We start from the raw sequence: 19,712 nt of genomic DNA on the forward strand, positions 1-19,712 counted from the left end.
AAACTTTCTGTTTTCCCAATCCATTGTTCATTCTCCTTCAGAGAAAAAGAAGGTCTCATTGCTGATTATTGTGCAGCATCTTCAAACACAAAACCAGTAAGACCAGTAACTCTTTATAGTTAAAGAGTTTTATTAAATACAGTAAGAGAGCTAATATAATTAAGTTAAGCAGTCATTAGGCCGTAAGTTCCTTAAATGATAATGAGAGACTTAACCCTTCTGTGAAGCCAAAGGCCCCACCACCACCAGGAGTTAGTCTCAAGCAATATCTTCCATGCCCCGTGGGCCCCAGACTCTCATCTGACGTCCATTGTAGCTAAGGCGTTGGTGTCCTGCACCCACAGCTAGCCTGGGACAGTGTGCTCCCTTAATCGTTATAATTGCTATCAAAAGGTTGCCAAACATCATTCCTTTTTGGTTCATATTGAAGTCAACCTCTTTTGGCTTCTTTTGATTCATATTGAAGTCAGCTAAATTACTCTAGAAAATAGAGTCCAAGAAATCTTTTGTGGAGCAATGAAATGGAATTGGCCCATATGAGCATTCACAATGAGAATTCAGATAAGCTGAAAATTGATGCAGAAAGGCAGAGAAGGAAACAGAAGGGCAGCATGATACTCAGTGATTGTGTGAAAGGGAAGGGAAAGCCACCTTCCATAACCCCAAGCATAAGTCACAGATGGCCCTGCCAGAACATGGCTTCAGAGAAAACAAATACACCAGTAGAGATAAACCAGAAGTAGCTGCAAATGCTTCTTGAAAAAGTTTTGAATGATACTCTCCCAAATCTAGTGAATCCACTCTTTTCTCTGTCTGGATTCAGAGACAGAGATCTTAGAGCTGGAGGTTCCAATTATGACAGGTCATCCATGCTTCCATCCTCCCATCCAACCATCCATCTAGGCTTTAAATCTCTATGTACTAGGTAAGATAGTCCCTGCTTCTGACTTTTGGTTGGGAACACATGCACACACAACACACGCATGCACACACACACACTTTTATTTTGAAATGAATAAACGAATGCCTAATAAAGAATATCAAACTTCTCCAGAAGTAAGGGCCAAGAGAGTATTTTCATATCAGGAAAATATTTAATGACAAGGCCAACATCACCACCTCCACTAAGCATCCTACTTATAAACACCCTTACTTCTTAATTAACCTCCCCATTCTCCAGTAAACAAAGCCTCCCTTCCTAACAGAACCACCCGTATCAGTCTTTTTGGTGTCTGGAATAATTTTTAATAACTACCTAGTTACTCTATTCAAAATCACTCCCCTAAATCCAAGGGATAAATGCCATACAGTTTTCCTCTGATACATCTCAGCTCCAACTCAAATCATGGTCAGGAACCCCTCACCTTGGTTTCTGTTTGCTGAGGAAACATCACCTTGAGCCTCTGCTCATCCCAAGCCATCATCCCTGAGAAAAGCGATCTTACTCCCAATTATGACTCCTAGCACATATCATTGTACACCCTTGTCTGGAGGAAGTGGGGTACTGAGGCCATTTCCAAATCCTCTTTTGGGAAATGGGCAAGCTTGATGCCCTTTAACCAAGACGGGATGGGGAGCAGGGCAGCAGCACCCTGAGTGACACATCTGACAGGCTCTTCACATTCATATCTTTCCTGCAGTCCTGAGATGGTAGACACACTGAGAGAATGGGGAAAGGGAAAATTGCATTATAAAGAAAACTTTGCTGAGAGCTTACTACATGCTTGACTTTCTCTACCATGGTCCAGTTGTCCCTAGTGTGGATGCCCACAGCCCCCTGTGTTTACACCAATCACAGTACTTGCTCCATGTGGTCTGCTGACTAATAGACCCCAAGATACCCAAGTCCTAATCCCCAGAACATGTGAATGGTACCTTATACGGCAAAGGGGACTTTGTAGATGGGATCAACTTGAGGATCTTGAAACAGGGAGATTATTCAGGTGGGTCTAACGTTACCACAGTGATCCTTATAAGAGGAATACAGGAGAAGACAGAAGTCAGACAGAAATAGATAAAATGATGGAAACAAGAGGTTGGAGTCATGAGCCAAGGAAAGCAGGCAGCCCCCAGAAGCTAGAAAAGGCAAGGAAATGGATTCTCCCCGCAGCTTCCAGATGGGCCTCCAGCCCTGTTGACACCTTGACTTTAGCCTAGTGAAACTGATTTGAGATTTCTGGCTTCCAGAACTGTAACAGAATAAATCTGTGTTAGTTTAAGTTACCAAGTTTGTGGTAATTTGTGGTGGCAGCAACGAAAACTCCACTTACTGACATTACTGTCTATAAGTCCATCTCCTCAACTAGAGACCACAAGTTTTTCTTTATTTGCCCAGCTCTACCCATACTGTCAATGAGGTTCTTTCAGGATGCAAGATACAGAGATACAGTCCCACAAACTCTAATAAAGGGTATTCATCATAACCATACTTAAGAAAGAACAACACTGGCAAAACAGCTGTCCCAGAGGCTGCCCTGAGCCTCGGAGCCCCTGAATATCCTCTTATAGACAGTGCTGGTTTTGGTCATCAGGCAGCAAGGTCAGTAACTCAATACCAACATTCGTAGTCATCCTTTCAGAAATGTGAGTCTATTTTAGGGACTTACCTTCTCTTTCCCCCGCTGCCACCAACACCCACCTTATAATGGTAGATAAGGTCTCTAGGTTCTCATGGAAAAGAATCACATTATGTTACTAGAAAGACTAAAAATGGAGCCCAGTTGAGAGACTCTGCAAAGAAATGAACCCCCACAGTGAGGTGTGTTGAACTTTGGAGAAATTTTGGAGGAGAAATCTCAGTACAGTGTGCAAGTGCCCTCACTTTTTCCCTATAGAGGAGATCAGAACCACTCTCCTCCCTCCCTTCCCAGGAGCCTGCAGTCACTGGGGAGGGAAGTCGAGGCAATCCAAGAACACCTGACACAGCCCAGGCCAGAGGAATCTTAGGCCTGGGAGCCAAATTATTCCTGGAGGGAGGAAGGCACTCTCTGGAGAAAATGGGGAAAGTAGAGGCATGAAGAGGGCAAAGAGGTAAAGAGCTGAGGCCTGAAGGAGGGGAAAAGAAGGAAGGGAGGGTTAGGATGAGAGGACATGTCTCCTCAGAAGCCTTCAGGAGTGGAGTCTCACCTTCTGTGCAGTGTGAGTGAAAGAGGGAGCTGGACCAGGACCACAACACCTGATTTCCTCTCCTAGGCTGAGCACAGCTTTGAGAATAAGGCAGAAACCCTTCAGTGAAAATAGATTTAACTCTTCCTCCAGATTCAGGATACTCTTAGGCTGGGGAAGCAGAGAAAAGAAGGCTGGCATGGATCAGTTTCTTCAAGGATGCTGAGATGTTGTAAGATAGGCTAAGAAGGAAGAATCTGGGAAGCCACAGTCAATAGCTCAAAGTCACGAAATCAAAAATGCATTAACACACTACTATATACAAAATAGATAAACAACAAGGACCTACAGTATAGTACAGGGAACTGTATTTAATATCTTGTAATAAGCTATAATGGAAAAGAAACTGAAAAAGAATACACACACACACATACATATCTGAATCACTTTGCTGTACACCTGAAGCTAACACAACATTGTGAATCAATTATCCTTCAATTTAAAAATGCATTAAACACTTGGGTGGAGGAACAGGCCTAGATCAGAAAGTCTCATGCTATCAGCACTAGCTGTTACAAAGCAAACTGAATGCAGAAGCATCATTTGGACTCTGCAGAGTCAAAGTGCCCAGAAAAGTGAGCAAGAGATAATAAGTGGAAGTTAATTCTCACTAATGTGATACACATAAAATATGGCTATAGTTTCTTTGTTTAATGTTCTGCCTTTACTGACATATTTTAGTATTTGTAATCTCATTTTTCCCTAATCCCATTTTTCTCATAAGGTCACATGTTCCTCAAGTGGAAATTTTCCCACCACAAAGGTTTTCACAAACCTAATCTCTGCAGTTGGTCATGAACTAAATATAATGTGGTCAAATTGTACAGCACTGCCATTAGTTGACAATGAGTTTGAGATGTGGCAGAACAGGAGGATAATAATAATGCCCATTATTTAGTGATCAGTTACTACTTACCAGGTACCCTGCTCTACATTTCATCTCATTTAATCCTTCTAACAACACGGTGAGGGGGTGTTATCCTGCTTTACAGGTATGGAATCTGAGGCAAAGAAAGTGTGAGGGAATTGCTCTAAGTTCCACAACTAAAAAGAGAGGGAGATTCAAACCCAGAAATAGCTGAATCCAAAACTCACGCGTGCTGCCTGCCTATGGGAAAGCAGCGTGGTAGAGGGCTTGTGGCGGCCCTTGAAGGATGAATGAAAATTGGTTGTAGAAGGGAGAAAAGAAGAAATTCAAACTGAGGTTGGGGCAGAGGAGTAAGGACACAGATGGAGAGTAGGGAAGACCTCTCTACTTGGGACTCAGTTTCATACTGGGACCCAGCAAGAGCCGAAGATGGAAAGCCTGATGGGGTCAAATGGGGAAGCCCTTGAAATGCAGGAGGACTGTCCACGTGATTCATCATGGGAGACAGAGTTCTTGGGTCTCCTCTCAGTCTTAGTTTGAGTGGTGCAACCACTCATCTCATTTAATAATTCTCTAGGCCATTTTTAAAGTGATTATTTTTGGCAACAATGATGTTGGCAGGAAATAAGGACATATGGGTGTGGAAGAAGAGTGGATAGGGAAGAGGTAGTCCAGAGGGTGTGGTGGCTTGGAGGAATATTTGCCAGGCTAAAGGAAAATATTTTGATAAACTTATTCACTCATGTAAACTGGTTCGTCTAATTTGATTCTTCTGGGACAGTGTCAGGGCCTCTAAACCCAGGAAAAGGAGAAAGGGAAAGGCAAATGGATTCTTTAACTCCTGCAGAAAACCGTAGCTCGGGTTCTACTTGAGGATAGATGGCAGCGGATACTGCAGTCAATCTGGATACTGCAGTAAAGCTGAGTGGTTTGCATCCTAAGCTTGGACCTTCTTAGTTGGCCACTGCAGGTGACTTCTGTTGACAAATCAGCTCTCTCACCTTTGGGGACGTGAGTGGACCTGCTAACTGTGAGTCCTGTTTCAGACGAGCATTTAGCCAGGGGAGTGGGGACTCATGGATTTTATTAAGGGCCTGTATGCCAGACAGCTTTATATATGTTTTGCCATTTGGTTCCCCCCACTGCCCCCAAACCCTGTGAAGTGATTATTCCTCAATTCCAGCTGTGGAAACAGGCTGAGCTATGGCACTGAAGGTCACGCAGCTTGAAAGCAGAGAAGGAGGGCTTTGAGCCTGGTTCTTTCTAACTCCAAGCCAAGTGCTCTGTCTCCACCATTACTGTGGACTGTAGGTTAAAAACAAAGAAATTAAGCAGAGGAGCTAGGGAGGAGGAAGAGCAGGAAATACAACAAGGAAGTAAAAGAAAAAAATCCAAGAGGTTTGTCTTGTTGTTTGGATGCAAACGGAGGTCAGGACCCACAGTTTAGGATACCCACTGAGCAGTCAACATGGAGCTAAGGGCTGCTGAAAGCACTGTTGTCCTCCAGCTTTTCAGTTTTCTAGAAAGAATCTCTCTTAGTCTGTCTGCCAGAAAGTGAACCTGAAGGAGTATGAATGACGATGGTGAGATGAGCATGCTGGATTGCTGTAAGGGTCTTAATCCTGGAGATTTATGTCTGTGGCTTCACTGCGAAAACAAAACTATTTTCCTTGACCTGTCATGGGGCAACAATCAGAAGAAGAATGTGAGGTTTACTCTTGAGGAAGCATGTGGTTCTTAACAGAGCCTCTCTTACCAATGGGGTGATTTGTAGGTAAAATATAAAGGACTAGGAAGAAAAAGAATAAAGAAAACATGACAGAATTCCAGTTATCCTGCTTCAGGACAAGGAAACAAAGAATAAGCTTTGGGAATAAAATATGATACATTTTTGTATATTTTTTCAGCATTAAGATGCAAGTCATTCTGCACTTGGAAGTTGGTTTTGTATCAGTTCACATAGGGTTGATCTATTTTTCCCTGTTGTTAAAAAAACATCTCAAGACATGCATGACAGGTCTTCAGAAAATGCCGTGATTCCTGAGCCACTGTGGATAATTACACATTAATATGGATTGACAAAGACTAGTTGTGATCCCAGTTGATGCTTGTCTGGATAATGGGGGGTCCAGCCCATATGTCAGGTGGGTGCAATGGCTTCAGGCCGTGGTAAGATCCTACAGTGTGAAACCAATGCAATAACAGCAGTAGCAAAGCTGTAGACTGAACTGTTAGGCAGGCTGGAGGTGGCAGTGCCCAGGGTAGCAGCCAAGGCGCAGGCAAGAAGCAGACACATCCAGTCTGAGGTCATGGGATCTGAGCTATCAGAGTTGCCCAGAGACAGTCCTAGGACAAGAAAGAGCTCCATGGGAACTAGGGGGTTTTTCAAGACCTGATACTATCCGCCCCTTAAGAGCAGAGCCATGTTTTATAAACCATTCCATAACCCCCAAACCTACCTCAGATCCTTACCCTAGAACAATACACATCAAGGTGTGGTTGAACATGTGAACTCTTTGGCCTCCCCCAGGCATCAGGTCTATGCGGCCAGAAGGAAAAGAAATCTCAGTGATAAAAAGGGGTCCCCTAACCTTTCTGGGTGGCAAAAATTGTCCCAGAGCCCATGAGCTTTCTACTTTCATGAATGAAAAACGCATGGCTTTCTCCACCTGGAGTTGAGGTCCAGTTTGATTGGGATAGAGCAGATACTCTCCATTTTCTAAAAATGGACTGCTTTGGATCCCGTTGTGGTCTAAATTTGGTAACTGAGACCTTGCCCTCCTTTTCAACAGAGAACTTTCTTCTCTAAAGATGGTTACCAATAATTCCTCATCTAACCTATTCCAACTCATTTTGGAGGCATACCTGAACAACATACATGCTCAAGTTAGTGTGGTATGAAATAGATTCCCAGGACCAAGGGTATCCAAGAGGAAAACAAATGCCTAAATTATTGCATATTTTGCCCTTCTTTCCCTGAGTTTCTGCAATAATTCACATATATTTCCATGAGTCTTTATCTTGCACTGTTTTCATTATTTGATTCTATCACCGTGAACTCTACATGAATAGAGGTCAAGCACAGTGCCTTATAGTAGAACATCAATAAAAAGTTGCTGATGGTGAATTAAAAATAATGAATTAATGTGTTCATAATATGGAACTGGAGAGAAAGCTAAAGCATTTGAATTTCAAGCAGCTCAGTATATTCTCTTCTAGATAGACAATGTTTTGCCATACTCTTTCCACATCCAATCTTAATGCATGAATTCAGACTGCCTTGGCATTTTATTATTTTATGGTCGTTCCTACTGTGACAGACCTGCCGCTAACAACTTTCTTCAAGAAAGATACTGACATTCAGCTGCGCTAAGTGCAGCCAGCCATCTGCTATGCCTTGAGATTCTACCCACAGCACTGGAGCTGATTTCTTACTCTGCTGCATCCCCTGGACAATGACTGAGCCTTTGGGAGGAGGAGCACCAGGGCATAGACCCCTCTAATGGGCAGTCTTTGTCCTGGAGTTTCCATTGTCCCCTACTTGGTCTGAGCCTTTTCTTGCCCAATTTTGCTCCTCTTCCCCATTTCAGGTATCAGATCCGTATCACCATCTAAAGACGTTCCCTGCCCAATACTGCCTTCTCCCTCTTTATCTTTCACAGACTTTACCTCCCAATAAATCTCTTATACTCCCATCTCCCATCCCACAGTCTGCTTCCCAGAGGATCTAAGTTGACACATCTACACAATATCTCATCAGATTTATCTTCTTCCTTAAAACATGGTGGAGAGATTTTATTAACTTGAATGTATAGTGTTTCCCCATCATAGCTATAGCCTTGTTGAAGTGCCCCTCCCCACCCCAAAGAAAATCATTTATTGTGACCATGAAGCCTATGCCAGATTGTATTTTGGATCCTCATGTTGTTTATGCAAAAATGCCATCTCCTGGGTGTGGCTAAGCTCGAGAATGGGGCTGTCTAAGACGTCACCCCACACATGAGCTCTTTGGTGAGATTTTTCAAGCTTGGATCACAGCCTGAAAGAAACCTGAGTGCCACCCAGGGGGTTGAAGGGGCCCTGAAAATGTTGGGAGGTGATAATGAGAGCAATCATGTTTGAATGGGTTTGTGAGGGCTCTCGGATGGGGCCCTTGAGAAGTCTAGTGCTTCTCTTCCACTTGGTATTTTGCATTTTTGGCAGAGGATATGTTAAATTTTGGAATGAGGTTATCACAAGCTATTTAATTTGCCAAAGAATCAACTACTGCTTCAAGTCTTATGTTCTCTCATCTCTTGTTTAATTCTGCCTTGCCAGGGAGACTGCTCTCATGTGGCTCCTGGTAGCCCCACTGGGAGCTGATAGTGGGCTGGTGGAAGTGGGGTAAAAGATGCAGCCAAGAAAATCAAACAACCTGAGTCCTATTATTTATCCACTTGCTGCTTGTAATCTGGCATTCTTGCAGACACTACTGGAACCCCTCTCCTCATTATGAGGCATATCAGCTACACAGCAGACACATACTTCTCCTATTACATAATGCCCCAACACTGGGAATTGAAAATATCAATTCCATCAGCTGTGACTTTGTGTGCTCAACTACATGAAAAAAAGGAAAACATTAAAAAGCATCAATGCAGGCATGCTTTGATGCAGCAATAACATGGCTGGTGCATTGTTTAAAGGAGCAGAATGTAAAATGTCAACACAGTTGACTGCCTCCTCCAAGGAGGCTTCTCTGACCTCTTCTTGGCTCCAGCCACTTCAATCATTCATCGGCCGCATAGGCCCTTGGGTATGAGCCTGTGTAACTCTAGTTGGTTTGTATATTTTTATGCTCTGTCTGGGAGTTGGAAGGAATTGGAGAAGACATATAGAACAACCTCTAACTGAAACCAGGAAGCCCCTCTCATAAAAAGTAGCCATGTCTTAAGCAGGCATTAGGTTCCAAAGTCAGCATGTAGGGTGAAGTCAAGTATTGTTAGCATCACGTTTGAAAAATCCCAAAATAAGAGGCACGTGGTAACTGAGGCAATGTGGGATGGAGGGAGGCAGACCCAGTGTCTTTAGTCTCACTCTTACCCCAGGGCTGAAACAACCTTATAAGTGGGATGGCACGGAGAATTCGCTACACTATTTAATCATTTTTCATTTGCATTTTTATCAAAGTTATAAATGCCTTATTTTATGGAATCAAACTATTCTACCAGATTTGTGGCAGAAATGATCAGTTCCCCCATCTTCTCTTTCCTTTCCCCACAGGCAATGATTTTCAACTCAAAAGACTGTGTCACCACATTTAACTCTAAATAACACATTTGTGTGGCTACTTCTTGGTCTTTCATTTTTAGGCATCATCTGTTGACTTCCTACTGTGGAAGGCAGAGAATTTAGTTCTTTTTCATTTCCCTTCACCATCACATGCCCGTACCGTTTCCTCATCCTCCCATTACAACTATACTTTTGCTTAGATCAATATTCGGTGTTTACATTTTCATGTCTATGTAAATGGTACTCACAGCTGAACCACGAAGGAAACTTATTCATTTCCTTTTTTGAACGACCTTTTATTTTCCCTGAAGCTAATAATTACACCTTGTTTTGTCTTTTCATTTGCTCGATTTTTTATGCACTTACACTAATGCAACCTCAAACCCTCCACCAGTTTTCCAAATCTCCTGCCACTATGTTCAAATGCCTCACAGGGTCAATTAGTTTCATCCTGGAGAAATTTTCTGGAGCCTTCCGACCCATTCTTACATGGCCTGGTTACCCTTCCCCGCTGGATACAGCTGTCGTCCTGGGTCATGATTCCATCTTATCCCGGAAATATCACTGGACTTTCTCCCGTGTTAGAGCTCCTCTTTCCTATATCCCATGGCTTCCTCCTCTTCTGCTCAGCCCTTCATTAGAGTAGAACGTATCTTACTAGAGCTTCCTGAGAAAGGGTGAAGAGGAAGTACCTTTAAAAAATGTTGAATGTCAAAAATAGTCCTCATTCTATCTCAGACTCTACTTATGGTTTGAGTGTATAATTTTAGGTGGCCAATTACTTTCTTTCAGAATTATGAAGGCATGAAACTCCTCTGTTCTAACTTCTCACATTGCAACTGAAAAGAATGATACCATTCTGATTTGTTTCTTTGTAAATGTGCTTTCTCTGTGAAAGCCTGCAGGATCTTATCTTTGTCATGAGCATTCTGAAATTTCACAATAATTTGCATTGATATGGGTCTATTTTTATTCACTGGGCTGGGCACTTTGTGCGTCCTTTCAATATGGAAATTCATATCTTACTGGAAATTTTTCTCAGATTATTTATTTATTGATTTTCTTCCTTCATTTTACCTCTTCTCTTTTTCTGGGACTCCTATTGTTTGCATCTTGGACTCCTTAGGATAGTTTTTCTTAACTTTTTAAAACTTTTCTATTGTCTATATCTGTCTTTTTGCTCTACTTGCTGGAAATTTTCAACTTTATCTTTCAGCTCCCCTATTTTTTCATTTTTGCTATCATATTTTTAATTTTTAAGAGCTTTTTTTCCCCATGAATGTTTCTTTTTAATAAAGCATCCTTATCTTGCTTCATGGTTGCAATATCTTATCTCCTTAAAGCTATTGACATAGGGTTAGGATACACACACACACACACACACTCTTCCCTCTTACAAAGTCTCCGCTTCCTCTAGATTGCTTTATTTTTCTACAATTTGTTTCGCTTTCAGTCTTTAATATGAGGCTTCCCTCATATGTCTGATGATCCTTGGTTGTCTTTACTATTTAAGGCACTAAAAAGCTGACTGGAAGCTTCAAATCATGAGTGGCTCTTACTAAATATTAGCTTCCTTATAGGGTGATCTGGCTGGAAACCCCAGTGTCAATATCTTGAGGTGCTTCCTCTTGATTTGGTCAGGTTTCCCAGAGAAGACATATTCAGTCTTCTGCCTGGAGGGTGAAGGCCCATCCATCGGTGTTCTGATAGCTGACTGGTTCAGAATTTTGTAGGGTAAATCAAGTTCCCTTTTCACTTTTCCACAGTTGCCTGAGGAGTCAGCTTTCTCGGGTTTGCTGTCACGCCTCCAACATGTTGCTGTCATTATCTCTTCTCTCATTCTTCCCACCCTTGTTGGTTTATGCCTTTAAAAAAAATTCCAGGATTTGGGGAGGAAGTGAAAATAGATGTATATATTTAATCCATCATCTTAACCGGAATCCATTATTTAATTGTCTTCTTTCTTCCTTTTGGCTTCATAGACAAAAACTTGGATTTGTATGAGTTATATGCGCAGGCTTTGTCTTCCCAGGGATTATAGTGATATTTGATGAGTATCTTACAGTTTATAGTTATTTTCTCACTCTTGACCTCATTTGGTTTTTACTATGACCTAGTGAGGTAGAAACTCTGAAAAATATTATTCTTTTGTTTTAAGTATGAAAAAACTAAGATTTATAGGAGTTGAGTCCTATTCAAGTTTCATGAGTTGGTAAGGAGCTAGGACAAGACTCAAAACCAGATTTTCTGACTCCAGGCTTTTTTGGTGAACACATTCTGTAATGAATCTGCAAAGAAGCCTATCTCACTAGCGGATGACTCTACTGGGAGACTCCTGATTAACAGCTGAAACCTGCTTCCTTTAAAGCTCCCCACAGGTTCTGGTTCTGCCATCTTCAGCTACATGGCATAGATTAAATTTTACTTCCCCATATGAGGCCTTTAACACTTTGTATTCAGCTGTCATTGGGGTATAGATGAAATGCAGTGGGTTGTAAAAGTTCAGGAACTCTGAGTCTAGGATGTTAATGAGTGTCAAAGTTGTCTTTGGTGATGGCAGGTAGGATGTGGCTGAGATGCCAGAATTCTCAAAGCATGATGGTAGTAAGTGATGGGAGGTTAGCAGATGACAGCAACAAGGCAGAGCAGAGAGAACATGGTGCATCTGAAGAGCATGAAGCTCAAAGGAGGAAGAGATTTTGCCTATGGGTGGACGGTGGGTGTGTAATGAGAAGATCGGGGAAGGCTGCCCTTGCCTCCTGGCCACAGAATTAGGTTGGAAACAATCCAGGTAAGACAAGGAGGTGGAAGAAACAATGGCATGGAGATTGAAGAGGTGAAGTATTCATTATAAGGGAATGAAGTTTAAATAAAGTGAAGTGGAAAGAAGTGGAATGAGCGTTAGTAAAAAGGAGAGTTGGGAGAAAGTAATCTCAGGGCAATTCAAGGATATGTATGTGGTCATGAGTCAATTAAAAGCATACAATTCCTCTACCCTTGATGTGCTGCTGAGGCAATGGAAGGCAGTATTAAGGCAGCTGGAGTTTTGCTTAGGTCTCTCCCTTCTTTCAATGGAAACATACCTGTAGGGAAAGTCTGTGTCCTCACCTGTAGCATGCCCTGGCTTGCCACCTGGCCCACAGGGTTCTTTCTTGTCCATCACCACCAAAGGCACTTGGTGAAGGATTTGGTCTGAAGCCAAAGCAAATAGCAGCTGAGAGACACACAACAGTTGGTGTCTGGCTCAGATGGCTCTGGCGCCTTCTTAGACAACCCCCTCCCCCAAAGAAGTCTGCCTGGCTTGATGAAAACTACATCTAACATTTGTGCAGTGCTTTGGGGTTTAACAGGCACTTCCACATATAGTATCTCACTCCATCCTCCCAACTATACTTGTGGTAAATTTCATGATTCCCATTTTATTGATGAGGAAACTTCCAGCTCCATCCCTTATAACTGAGTGACACTGAATAAATCATTAACTCTCTCTGAACAGCAGCTTTCTTAGCAATAAAATAGGAAGAAGACTTAGGACAAAGTTGTTTTGAGAATTATATAGGGTTATATGTACATAGTGTTTGCACACAGTTATCATTCCATAAATCTTCGTTCTATATTTCGACTTAAATGATTGACCACAGTTTACTCAGCCAGAGAAAGGCAGATTTAGAGTTCCCATCTGTATTTGCCACTGAGGAGCAAGTCATTCATGAGAGAAGGGAGGAATAGTTTATAAGCAGGCAGCTTCAGTGATCATGATAGAGTATAAGGCTGGCCCTAGCAATAGCTTCCATCCCTGGGTGCATGCTTCTTTGTGATGTGAAATTATCATCCTTTCAATTAAAGATGGAGTCTATTTTCCCTCCCTCTTGAATCTGGGCTGGTCCCATGACTTGCTTTGATCCACAGAATGTGGCAGGTGTGACACTGGACCTTGAGTGTCCATTCTCACCTTCTTGATGCTCTGTGACTTAGGGAGCGCAGGCTGGTCTCCTTGAGGATGAGGGACAACATGGAGACAGAGTCCCAGTCACCCGAGGAATTCCAGCCATCACTACTGAGGCCCCAGATATGACTGAGGCCAGCTGGACTAGTCAGCCTCCTAGTCAGCATTCCCCAGTACCTACCCCCTCACCTGCCAAGTGACTGCAGCATACACAAGCCCAGGTGAGCCCAGCACAGGAACTGCCCAGGTTCCTGGTCCAAATTACAGGATCATGAATAAATATATTATCTTTGTTTTAGCCCACTAAATTTTGGGTGGATTGTTGAGCAGAAATAGAAAACTGATACATGACTAAGATCAGATGCTAGGACAGTGTCCATAAGTTTGCAATAGATACTGAAATCAGGTACAAAAGGACCCCAGGGTGTCACCTTTCTCCTTTAAATTATGGTTGACTCGACACCATCTGGTCATCCTTTTGACAAAGATAGAACTATGAACAAACGAATTTGTGAGGACTTATGGCTCTAATACATGTAATTGTTTAGATTACTAGATATGGTAGGATCTTACATCCAGGGGGCTCAAGCTCAGAGCCATTGATTCCCACCTTATCTTTATGACCAATAAAGGACCAGACCATTTATTCCTGATAGAAAGTCTTAGGAATATTCCCAACATCATGCTAGGAGTCCACAGTCAAGCTTGCGACCAAATCTCTCAGTCCTCGACTCTCATCAGTCCCTTTGACCATGTGGAGAGAGTTTAGTCACTTCACCATCATCTAATCAGACTTTCAGAGACCTCTCGATTGTTCTGGAGCAAATAATGCTTTGAAAGGGGATACAGAAGCAGGAAGGATGGAAACAAGATATTTCAGGGTAGGCTGAACTGATTACTCCAGACCTGACGCTGTCTGGGTCGACATAAACATTTCAGAGAAACTGTGGTCTGAAGGGACTGAGACAGTCCCTGAAGAACTTCACAACTGGAGTGAAATGTCCAAAGTAACCTGTTCTTCCCTGAGCAGGGAAAACCCTGGGGTACTTCTCAGGTAGTTCCAACCCTAGACCTGCTCATGGGCGAGGGAGAAGACTGAAGTGACTTCATGCAGTGGAGATCACACCACATTCTCCCTGCAGGCCAAAAAGACTGGCTTTAGAGAAATTAATCCATGGGCCACTGGGAAAACACTAGTAAAATATCCACATGTGTATCCGCTTGCCCTTAAGTAAAGTGAGATTAATAACATAGGTCACGAGTCACTTGTGAAGTATAGAGGCGCAGTTTGCTGCGTAGATTCTAAGGTTCCTCCCAATGGCTAAGATCCGTTTTTATTAGGTCTCTCTCACCCTCCCCTCTTGGTCTCTCGGCCAACGGTAGAGATAAGGCAAAAGAGTCGGGACAGCAGAAATGGCTGTTTGGTTTCTGAGCTCTGCTTTCTCTGCACAATTCCACTGCGCATGAGGACAGGCAGGACAAAGAGGGGTGGCCCAAGCTGGGGACCCCAGTGCTCAGTGCTGGGCGCTCAGAGCTGTGGTGTGCAGCCCACCTATCCAGCCCACAGGCAGTCAGCAGCATTCATGGGGGCGGTGAGGGGACTCCGGGGGAAAGCACAGCCTGCTGGAAAGGACACCAGGAAGCAGGAAATCTGGCTCCAGCACTGATGGGCTGCATGAATTTAGGCAGATTAATAAATTAACATTTTTGTCTCAATTTACAATCTGCTTTCAAAAGTAGTTTTGAATTAATCCTCCCACGCCCATTGTGACATGCATGACGTATCGTGTCGTTTTTCCTACCTAAGATGAAGAAGTTGAGGTTCAGAGAGGCAAAGCAACCTGCCCAAAGGCACAAGGCAAACAGAACCAGAGTCTGCTGCCTCCAACTCTTTTGCTTCTCCTACCATCCCTTATACATTAACTTCTCTAAGTCGGAGAGGAACCATCATTTTCAATCATCACTGAAATAATGACAACTTTACTGGACACTCTCTCTGTGTGAGGTAAGCATGCTAGCTGTGTTATCTCATTTAATCCTTAAAATAACCTGTGGGCAGGAGCTATTTTCATCTCTGTTTACAGATGAGAGAACTGAGGCTTAGAGAGATCAGAGAAACCCAACCAGCCAAAGCTCACGTTCTGAGCCATCTTGTTGAAAAAATTCCCATTGGTAATTGGAATGATTTTCCCCACCCGCTGACCTCATCAAGTCATACTGAAGGCAAAATCAGATGATAGATGTGAAAACGCTTTTGAAAGTTAAACGTGTGAGGCATAATAAGGAAAAATTAAAATCTCAACTCCTGCAGATCTTATAACGAAGCCCAAACTAACTTCCAAGAAACTGACATGAACACAAGTCCTCACTGAAGTGGCAGAGCTACATAAAAAAGTCAAAAAGGGAAGTTGCAGGAGCCCAGAAGCACCAGTCCTGGAGGACTTCATGAAAGAGGTGACTTAAGTTTGCTTAAGTTCTCAGCAATATGGCAGGTACAGAATATAAGAGAGGAGAGGTATTCCAAGCAGAAACACTGACCAGCAGGGCCAGGTTGCCCTGTTCCCGGGAAGGTAGGCAGGGGTCCAGATGGAGATGGAGAGTCTGATGAGAATCAGTGGAAAGAGAATCAGTGGAAGGAGGAGATGCTGTTAAGGTCATAACAATGAGGGTGTGTGTGAGCGTGTGTGTATATGTGAGCGTGCATGTGTGTGTGAACATGTATGTGTGACAGGCAGGGGCCCTCACCCCACCTCTGCAGTGTCATGCACAACAGCTTCCACATTCTCTTAAACACAGACCCAGCCTCTTCTTCCACTGAGCAATTCTTGCTGCCACAATCCTCGATCACCCTCAGAATCAAAATACACTCTGATCTTGGCTCAGACTCTTGCTCTCATTTGTGGGCCTTTTCCATGGACTTTTATGTCTCTGTTTACTTTGTGTGTTTTGTGAGTGGCTCATGCCTTTAAAGGAAATACACCAACCTCAGCCTGTCATTACGGCCCTTTGCCGGCCACTGGCTGTGCTCACCCCGCTCCCGGGATGGATGAGCCTGGGCTTTTAATTTGCTGTGAGAGGAGATAATTTTTGCTTGAATTTCTACCTCTGAAAATAAACCAGGGTGGTGCTTCCCGGCTAGGAATCCACAGAGGCAAGCTCACCCCTAGGGCCAGTGCCAGGGGAGGCTTAGCCAGGGCTGGAATGGCTGGTCTCAGTGTCCCTCACCCCCTTTCCTTTACTGGATTTCGAAACATACAATTAGTGTTTTCTTTAAAAGCTCAAGATGGTAAAGTTAAGAAAGTTCAGGGAGGCTTTCGGATAATGCACACAAGAATTCCAGAGGTGGGATTCTGTGAAATCTCACACTCGAGGGATACTAACCCCTCCACTCAGTCCTCATCCCGTTACAGCTGCGTTCAAGTTCAAGCACATCATAGCCATCCCACCAGGGCTACACTCCATGCCTTCACCTTCTTTTGAAAAACACATCATGCATAGAAATACCTAGGCAAAGTACCACAAATCAAAGCACTCTGAATTGCAAGTCAGGTCATTGGTTTTTGGTTAATGGGCAAGATCCTTCTCACCTATAAAATAAGGTAGCTGGAGAGGACATTCTAAGGTTCCTTCCAGCACAGAGGTCCATGTGTCTTGGACTCCATTTCCTGGCTTGTTTCAGCACAACTGACCTATGTAAAGTATTGTGAAACCTGAGTGGGTCATACAAGTTCAGATGGTATGACGATGGCCGGGAATTGTACATTTCACCTGTGGCTTAGGACTAAGATAATACAGAAGGAGAACCAAAGGCAGGGAAGCTCAGAGTGGTAGAGAAGAATGAATCCATAAGGACCATGCCCCATGTGATCGGGGGCCTTACAGAAGGTCCCTCCTGTGCCTAGGTCTCTTTTCAAATCCTGTCCCTCTACTCATCAGCCGTGCCACCTTGGGAAAGTTACTTAACCTCTCTTAGTGTCCCCATCTATAACATGGGAAAGATAACAGACCCACCTCACTGAGCTGTCCTGAGGTTTAAGACAGATCTTATAAGTGTGGTGGTCATTTGTGCAGCTCACTAACAGTGCTCACCTTCCTCCTTTTGGGCCCATGGGAGACTGTATTTTCCTAGTCCTTGAAGCTGGACTTATCCGTGGGACTTGCTCTGGCCAATGAAATGAAAGCAGAAGTGTTCTGTGTTGCTCTACACAGAAGTATTTAGTAGCCAGTGTAAGACACAGTTGTGCTCCCTTCTTGCCATGGCAACTAGTAATGCCATAGATGGAACACATGGAAACTCTTTTATTCCAGGTCAAAATATAAAGAAATGCGGAGTAGAGTCCCCTAGCCAACCCATACGGGAGTTTAATGAGATTGAGAAGTAAACTTATCATTTGCTACTGAGATTTGGTTTGTTACCACAACATAGACTAGCCTACCTCGACAATGACAACACATTCTGAAGTACCTAGCATAGCCCTTAGAAGTAGTGACCTCATCACAAATGACAGTTGCTATATCGCTTTTTACAACAAAGGCCAGGATGACTATCTTTTGACACAACCACACAGAATCTAACACAGTTCTGAGCAAATGCTTGCACATGCTTTCATAGTGACAGAGGATGAATTCAAAATCATTGGAGTCTATGAGAACCCAGGGAAACACTGTGCCCAAGAAAAGGGAAACTCTTCCCAACAACCAGAGAGGGAGGACCCATATTTACCACAGGTACAGAGCCAAGTCGTTGTGTACCTTGGTTTTCACTAACTGGAAGAAAGGTAATAGAAAAACTGGTTTCTTTCTCCACTTCAGTGACATAAGCCTAACTCATTCTCTGCTCAGAGTAACAGGTAATGCATGCTGGAGACTTGATTCCAATATCTGGTATAGATTCCTTAGTGCAAACACCAAAATCTTTGTACACATCAACATATGTTATAGCAATACTTTTCCTTTTAAACTCAGTAAGTTATAAAACCATAGGAATCTCATTTACATTAGGGAAAAGGGAACCACAGGTAAAGAACCTAGCCATTCCTTCCCAGGGCATCACTGGTGACAAAGATACAGAAGAGGCAGTGCAGGCACAAGCTAAGAACATGATCTTGGGTGGCCAAGAGACAGAAGTTTGCATCCCAACTCCTTCACTTAACTGTAAGATGGTATGTGTTCAGGAACTTAGAACTGTTCCTAATACATAGACAACAGTCAGTAAATATAAGTTTCATCATATACAACAGGTTGGTTGATAGTTTCTCACATTTTCTATTATTGTCTTAGTCATTTATTCGCTCAAAAAATATTTGCTTCAAATTTTCTCTGTGCCACTATTTCATTTAATCTTCCCAGCAACTCTTTGTGATACATAATATTGTTCTCATTCATAAGGGACTAAACTGAGGCACAGAGGCAATAAGAATCTCAAGATGATGTAGTTAAATGAAAGAGCAGGGCTTTAAACTTAGATCTTAAATAGAGAAGTCTCACAAAGTCATAGTCTATAGACAAGTGGATCTTGTGAGTAAATTCAAAAATCTACACAGCTCCTAGAAAAGGAGAAGAGGTTCTTTCAATACCGCCCAACCCACTCTGAAACTCAGTGAGTTTGAATGTGACAGGGATGTTTAATATAGAAAGGTATGCTGACAAGGAGTGAGTCATCTCCTGAGCATAAATACCATCTGTGCAGGGAATGTGTGGCTAAATAGGGAAAGTGACTCCCCTGACGGCCATGCAGACCCAACATGGCAGTTGAGGACCAGCATCCCTTGTTCTGTGGCCCAAGAGGTCTCCAGAAGGAGGATGGTGACCTGGGTCTCTAAAGCAATCCTTGAACACAAGTTTAAAGTTTATCCAGTAAGTTAAACACAATCTCAGGGATCTTACCTTCTCATGCAGGTGCCCTGGTGACTACTGGGAGTCCCAGCTGTGCTCAGGGACAAGTGTGCACATCCACCGGCCATGCCCTGGGAGGAAGGGAGCTGGAGCTGTAGGACAGAGCCTACTTTCCAGCCACTCAGCTGCTGCACCTCCCAAGTCTCTGTCAGATGCTGCCTCTGTGTTCACCAGAAAAATGTGAAGACTGCCCTTCTCCCCCAAATCTCACAAGATCTCTCATCAGTGGAGCCCAATAAGCCTCTGACTTAGTCTGTGATTCCCACAGAGAGAGAAGAGCCAAGACTGGACCCCTTTCCTCAGCCCCACTTACCTAAGCACATCCTCGTCCTTCATCCAAACAAAAGGGCCTGTGCACGTCAATTCCTTCAAATAACGCCTAGGATTGGGGAAGTGGTCTCCTCCAGGGTGGCTCCATCATGCATCATCCAAACTGGAAACGCTGGAGAGCACAAATGCAGATGAGGTGGGACTCTAGAATAATGGGCATAAAGCGGGATTGTCCCAGGAAGACTGGGGCCTGTGTGCACACTTACTCCCCATCAAACCCGTCTCTGCTGGCCCTGC

General features: G+C 43.3%; 1 long non-coding RNA gene across 1 annotated transcript in view; it reads right to left on the bottom strand.

Moving 5' to 3' along the window:
- Positions 1–19,712, bottom strand: part of LOC116283508 (uncharacterized) — a 276,884-nt gene that overhangs the window by 55,831 nt on the left and 201,341 nt on the right. The window contains exons 5-6 of the long non-coding RNA XR_012059117.1: positions 19,459–19,587; positions 19,137–19,216 (exon numbers count right to left, since the gene is read on the bottom strand). This is a non-coding gene — a long non-coding RNA (uncharacterized lncRNA). The remainder of the gene's footprint in view (positions 1–19,136; positions 19,217–19,458; positions 19,588–19,712) is intronic.

Source organism: Vicugna pacos, chromosome 15 (genome assembly GCF_048564905.1).
Source record: "Vicugna pacos chromosome 15, VicPac4, whole genome shotgun sequence".
Lineage (NCBI taxonomy): Eukaryota > Metazoa > Chordata > Mammalia > Artiodactyla > Camelidae > Vicugna > Vicugna pacos.